Source organism: Myotis nattereri (genome assembly GCF_964212035.1).
Source record: "Myotis nattereri genome assembly, chromosome: X".
Taxonomy (NCBI): domain Eukaryota; kingdom Metazoa; phylum Chordata; class Mammalia; order Chiroptera; family Vespertilionidae; genus Myotis; species Myotis nattereri.
Window position 1 is genome coordinate 49,468,538 of NC_138078.1, and position 6,955 is coordinate 49,475,492.

Genomic DNA, 6,955 nt, shown 5'->3' on the forward strand with positions numbered 1-6,955 from the left:
CTGGGGGGTGGGAGCAGCTGGGGAGAGGTCAATGGGGGAAAAAGAAGACCCATGTAATAGTTTAAACAATAAAGAATTTACATTTTAAAAAAGTGGTGGTACAGGAATACAATGGAATATTACTGGCCATAAAAAAGAATGAAATCTTAGCATTGTGACAGCATGGATGGACTTAGAGGGTATTATGCTAAGTGAAATCAGTCAGACAGAGAAAGACAAATAACATAAGATTCCATTTATTTGTGGAATCTAAAGAACAATTTAAACAAACAAAATAGAAACAGACTCATAGACACAGAGAACAGACTGGTGGTTGCCAGAGGGGCGGGGGTTTGGGGGACCGGGTGAAAAAGATGAAGTGATTGAGAAGTACAGAATGATAGTTAGAAAATAGTCATGGGGATGTAAAGTATAGCATAGGGCTTTTCTGTCTGGCCACAGCCATCAGTTTTGTTTCAGAGATAAGCCAAGATGGATGCTTACAAATACATCCAGGAGCTATGGAGAAAGAAGCAGTCTGATGCAATGCGCTTCCTTCTCAGGGTGGACTGTTGGCACTACAGCCATCTCTCTGCACTCCACAGGGCCCTCAGCCCCACCTGGTCAATAAAGCTCACAGGCTGGAATATAAGGCCAAACAAGGTTATGCCATATATTAGATTTGTGTGCACAGTGGTGGCTGCAAATACCTTGTTGCTAATGGTGTAACCTACAGCAAGCCTGTCCATCATGGTGTCAACCAGTTTACTTGAAGCCTTCAGTCTGTTGCCAAGAAGTGAGGTGGACACCGCTGTGGGGCTCTGAGCATCCTGAATTCTTACTGGGTTGGTGAAGATTCCACATACAAATTCTTTGAGGTTATCCTCATGGATCCATTCTACAAAGCTATTAAAAGGAATCTTGACACCCAAAACAGTCCACAAGCACAGGGAGATGAGAGGGCTGACATCTGCAAAAGCCGTGGCCTTGGGAAGGGCCACGAGTTCCACCACACTATTGGTGATTCTCCCTGTGCAGCTTGGAGAAATAACAATACTCTTCAGCTCCACCTTTACTACTAATATAAGTAATGTTTGTCAAATTCTTACCTAATAAACAATTTAGGGCAGTCATTTCTGCTTAAAAGTGTTCTTTAATTTGTTAAAACTAGTTGCCTGCAGATTGCTTTATGAATCCATTGTCAAATTATGAAAGTTAAAGTGCAATAATGTTTGAAGACTATAAGTGATGGTGTATCTTGTTTGTCATAAGATAAATGTTTTTGTCTTTGTTTTATCTTATTAGTGAGTTTATATGTCAGTGTTTAAAATGTTGTTTGGTATAATAGGTGTAAAGTAAATTCCGTGAAAAGGGAGTGCAAAAAGATAAATAAAATGAAGTACAGCATATGGAATATAATTGCGATAACTACTTATGGTGCCAGGTGAGTACTGGAAATATGGGGAGATACTTTGTAAAGTATATGACTGTCTATAACCACTATACTGTACACCTGAAACTAATACAAAATAATATTGAATGTAAACTCTAATTGAAAACTGAAAATAAAAAAGAGAGATGGTCAAATCCCAAACAACAAAAAAAGAAAATAACACCACCTGAAAATAACTGGTATGGCTCTAATTTTCAATGACTGTCTAGTATTGCATAATGTGGGTGTGCCATAATCTATTCAGCTATCAACTACTGATAGATAATTAGGATTTTCAGGGGTGTTTAAATACTATGAACAATGCTGCTACACACATCTTTGTACTTATAGGTCCTTAGGTGCCAGGGTCTTCATTTTCATGGAATCATGTCACAAAAGTAGAATTGCTTGGTCAAATGATGCATATCTTTTTACTTTTAGTAGATGGTGCCAAATTGCTTTCTCCAGATTTCCAACGGCATTGTGTGACCCTGCACCATGGCTAACTTGACTGCACTTGGAGCAGAGATTCTTTACCTAGGCTGGGCCAATTGGACTTCTCTCCTAGAGATTTGAAACTTGAAAGGAGACAGGGAAACCAGGAACATTGGAACTGAGTCATGTTTACATCAATTTGAAAAAACAGCCCAATATCTTACTTTTTGCCCAAATTAGCCAGTTGAATTCTGTTGCTTGCAACCAAAAAAACTCCCATACCCTGGCAACAGACTGAGCCCAGCTACAGATTCAGCTCTGATCTAGGCCACAGACTCAAACCTTACCTGAGTAGAAGACTAAGGGCCATTCCTGGCCCCAGACTTCACTGACCCCTGCTTGGCATCTCTCTGATGGGTGCTCCTGGCTGCGATGGGGGCCAGGTGAGCCAGTGGATACATTTCAGCCTAAGATATCCTGGGATCCAAAGATAAGGCTTCTTTCTGGCAACTAATGCTGATGATTTTGGAGACATAGGAGAATTCCTTGTGAAGAACAATTGGTAAAGTCTAAGTCAGAGATGTTATGGGGCCTCTGGGTTGGTGGGAATAATGTACCCAAAGGGAACCTTGTGGGGGAGGGTGTCAGGGGTTTAGTTTAGGGAGGCAGAGATGAGGGCAGCGAACTCTAAGCCTGGCCCAGGTAGTGGGGCAGAGCATGGATGGGAGGTCACAGGTAATGGAGCTGGACTGAGTCCCCAGCCTGGGTGGGTTCCAGTGAAACAGAGATCCTATGCTCTAGGACGAGCTAAGAGGAGTTGCCATCAAGTAAGATCCAAGCAGCCTACATCCCAGAGGCCTCATTCTTTGTCTCTATTAACTGTCTAGCAATTCCTGAACCATTGAGATGGGCCTCCATGCTGCCTGGCCCTCTCCTTTCTGTCCTGACTTCCCACAGGCTTTGAAGCCACCTGCCTCCACCTCCTTTCCTCCAATCTCCCACACCCTTCATCTTTTCCCCTGGCTTGGCTTCCTATTGTGTGTCTCCTGCTGAGTTTCAAGAATTAAGACTGTCTACTGGGGGACACAGCTCCCTTCACTTCTCCCCAGAGCCAGGACACTCTTGCCAAGATCTGGTCCCAGGCTCACTCCAAAGATCTCTGGCAGGAATCAGGCAGAGCTTGCTGAGTGTGGAGCTGGAAGGACAAGCCCAGAGTATGGGGAAAGGACTAACATTTGTCAAGCACCTATCATATGCCAGGTACTTTAAATATGCTCTTTAATTTAATCTTCACAGCAAGGTGGTAATGTAGCAATTCTTATGTTTAAATTAGGAGGCTGAGGCTCAGAGATTGTAAGGGCTTTGTCCAAGTCTACTCAGCTAGAGGTAGCAGAGCTGGAATTTGGAGCCAGGACTGTCTACTCTAAAACTGGCTACTTCCAGGCCTAAGGTGAGAGGAATGTGGTGGCCTTAGTTTCCAAATAAAAGACAGGCTTACTAGGTAGGGATTTTCCCTGGTGTAGGCCTAGAGAAGCTAACGGGATCTACAGCTGAGCTCCCTGCCCTGAGATGCAGGGAGTGAGTAGAGAGGGCTAACCCGGGTGGGTCACTGGCTATATTAGAGAGGAAGAAAACAGGATCCCCTCACCCTACCCTTGCAGCCTCTGCTCAGGGAGCACTGGACCACCTTCTTTCCATAGGGTTTCCCCTCAATCCTTGATACCTCTGTGGTTCCATCAACAGAGAGAGAAGGGAGTCAGCTGATGGTGCAGGACATGGTGGGCTGGGGGTGAGGCAGATGGGGGTGTGAGGACAGGGACAGGCAGAGTCAAAAGGCCAGAATACAATTCGTTCACATGTAAGAACTTGGGCCAGGCCCTGGATGGATCCCTTCCCCTCCCTGGGCCTCACTATTCCCATCCCAGCAATGGATAGATTGGATTTGGTGATGGCTGAAACCCATGCCAACTCTGCCAGTGTGTTTCCTGGGGCCTTCCAGGGCAGGGAAATGCTGTGGCCATGTCAGCAGGAGAGCTTTGCCTACAGAATATAATTGGAGGTGTGGCAGGGGCAGGAACTTCAGTGAGCCTGGAAGACATAAATTGCTGGCCTGGGAATAGCTGCTTTGGGCCCTGCCTGGAAGCCAAGCCCTGCCCCCTCCCTGCTCTGTTCACAATAGAAGGGTTGAGGATGAGCAAATGGGGAGCTGAGGTTATGGAAAATGTGCCTTTTGAAAAGAAGAACACTAGGGTTAGTGCAAGAAGGGAAGAAGGAGCTGTAAATACTGCTGGTTGCCCTGAGAGGAAGAGAAAATGGCTCCTACAAAACAGCCCATCTTGATCTTCTGCAGAGGCAAGGGCACTAGGTTGCCTCTTAAGTTGGGCTCCCAGCAAGTCTTCTTCCTTTCCAGGCATCAGTGTTGCCATCTACAGAATGAAAATTTGCTCCTAAATGCCCTCCAAGGGCTCCTATAGCTCTCATATTCCACAATCTTCTACATGTTGGCTCTGAGTAAAGCCCTTGGAGCTCAGTCATGCCTCAGGTACTGAATGGTGAGTTGATCAGCTGTGGGAGTTAGAGTAACAACTGGACTTTGGGGTCATCTAGCAGCCAATGCAAACTCCTTACCACAGCCTGGAGGCTTGAATTCACTTTGCCTTGCCCATCTTTTCAGTCTCCCCTCTTCCCACCTCTGTTGTGCCTGCCCACCCCAGGTTCCACTGACCTCCTTTCCTGCAGGGACCCAAACTCCCTGTTACTTGCTGTTCACCATACTGGAATGCAGTTTCCTTGCCTGCTTGCTCACTACTCTTCCTTCTGATCTTAGCTGAAATGTTACCTCTTCCAGGGAGTTTTTCTTCCTGGCACCCTAGGGTAAGCCAGCTCCTACTCTGAACCACCCTTATAGCATCATGAAACTCATCACAATAGTAATTACTTGTGCCATGATTTTTTTTTTTCGTATCTGTCCCTCCTCTCAAATTACTGTAATCACTGTGAGGGCAGAGGTCTCATTGATCTTGTTCACAGCTCTATGTCTGGTGTCCAGTTGCCCAGAAAACTTTTAACCCACAAATATTTCTTGAAAAATATTCCTAGCAGCTACAACATATCACAGACCTACAGGGGCCTGGCACAGACATACATGGTTTCATGTGGCCTTTGCATCACACCTCCTTCTCATTTTTTAGGTGAGGCAATGAAGGGGCAGAGAGCTGACAGGTTTTGTCGTGCCAGAAGCTCTCATCCTGGACTAGTTGGCCAGGCTGCACAGAGTTGGGCCTGGCAAGCAGGTCGGTCTGCTTCACGCCTCCTTTTTCGCTTGCCACAGCATTTCCGGAGGAGCAGCAGCTGTGGCCTCTCTTTGTGTTCCCATAGCAACCAGCGCTTACCTCCCGCTCACACTGGTTCCTAATTGCCTGATTACGCATCTTCTCCCCTGCCAGCTCAGTAGCTTCTTGAGAACAGGGTCCATGGAGGGCTTTGCTCACCATTGCATGCTCCAGGCTTGGTGAGTATTAGTAAATGAACAAAAGTGAATGCATGCATATGGGGTTTTAAAAGCTTTCATCACAAACAAGGCACCTGGCAGTCTGTAGTGTGGGGAGGGAGGGGCCTGCAGGACTGATGCTCCTCAGCTCACCTCTGCCGAGTGGAGTGGGTGGCCAGCTCCCCTGCTGCCTGGGGAAGCTCTTTAGAAAACAGGCCAGGCAGCCAGCATGGTCATGGCTGTTGGCAGGAGGGGGATGCGGGAGATGGTGCAACACCCAACCCTAACAGTCCCCCATGCGCACGCACACACACATGCTCCCTCACCACCTCCTGAGGTAAGCCATCTCATGTGGCCAGCTTTTGCTTTGAGAATTACCAGAAACAATTGAGTTTCATATTCACTTTTAGTGCTCAGTTCAGGATCTCCTCAGTTAGTCCCTTCCCCTCTCCATTCCCACAGTAACCATCTTAATCCAGCTTGCCATCATCTTCCACCTGAGCTGTTTCTAACAGCCACCTTCCTGCCCCCACTTCTGTCTGCTTTCATTACTCCTCCCTCCCTATCTTCCACAGCACAGACAGAATGAGGGCCCCAAACAGAAATTAGCCCATGTTATTCCCAGCCAGCCTCATGAGGGAGGCAGGTGCTGGCATCATTTCTATGGCCTGATGAGAGTCTGTCCAAGCCACTGAGGCTGATAAACGGGGGAGGAGAACTACCAGCCCATTAGTTTAGTCCTTAAATGTCTGTTGCCTTAAATATGTGACTTTGGACCTCTCACTGAGCTAGCTCTGAGCTCACAAGGGTGGGACCACAAGACCAACCTACCCTAGTGAGCTGGACAGAAAAAAAAACCCTGGTGTGAGCTGCCACTTTGCACAGGGTGCTATGGGAATGCATAAAGAAGTTTGCTTGTGCAGAACCAGGGCTCTGGGTCTGTATTTCTCTCTCTCTTCATCTCTCCCTTTCTATCTCTCTCCCCTCCCATCTGTCTCCAAGGAAAGGGCATTTGAGCTAGGCTTTCTATCCGAAATCCTTGGTTGTGAGCAACAGAAACCATCTCTGACTAACTGAAAAGAAAAGTGAATTTGTGCCCTGGCTGGTGTGGCTCAGTTGGTTGAGCATTATCCCTTGCACCAAAAGGTTGCTGGTTTGATTCCCAGTCAGGGAACATGCCCTGGTTGTGTACACAACCCCTTGTAAGGGAAGCAGCCAGTTGATGTTTTGCTCTCACATTAATATTTCTCTCTGTCTCTGTCTCTCTTTCTCTCTCTCTCTCTCTCTCTCTCTCTCTCTCTCTCTCTCTCCCCCTTGCCCTCTCTAAAAATCAGTAAAAATATTTTTTAAAAGAAAGAAAGGGGAAATGTAGGGTTTGGGATAAGCTATAGGGACCTTATAGAATCAAGAAAAAGGCTAGAGGGCCAGGTTGGGAAATAGATGTAAGCAAAGGCAGCACTGGGGGAAGGCATAGGAAGCAGGATGGTTTGATCAGAATGCTTCCACTGAAATGGAAAAGTATGTTTCCTCTATTCTTATACTGCTTACTATAGATTTGAAGGTCAAAGACTGTGTCCAGTGACCAAGCTTAGTCCCATGCCTGCCCCTGTCTAAACTGG

The 6,955-nt window shown here is 46.5% G+C and overlaps 1 pseudogene across 1 annotated transcript; it reads left to right on the plus strand.

Moving 5' to 3' along the window:
• The first annotated feature begins 471 nt into the window (after positions 1 to 471).
• On the plus strand, positions 472 to 5,224 carry LOC308511684 (large ribosomal subunit protein eL15-like; annotated as a pseudogene). Its single transcript has 2 exons — positions 472 to 999; positions 5,178 to 5,224. The product of its transcript is annotated as a large ribosomal subunit protein eL15-like (transcript).
• Positions 5,225 to 6,955: the final 1,731 nt, after the last annotated feature.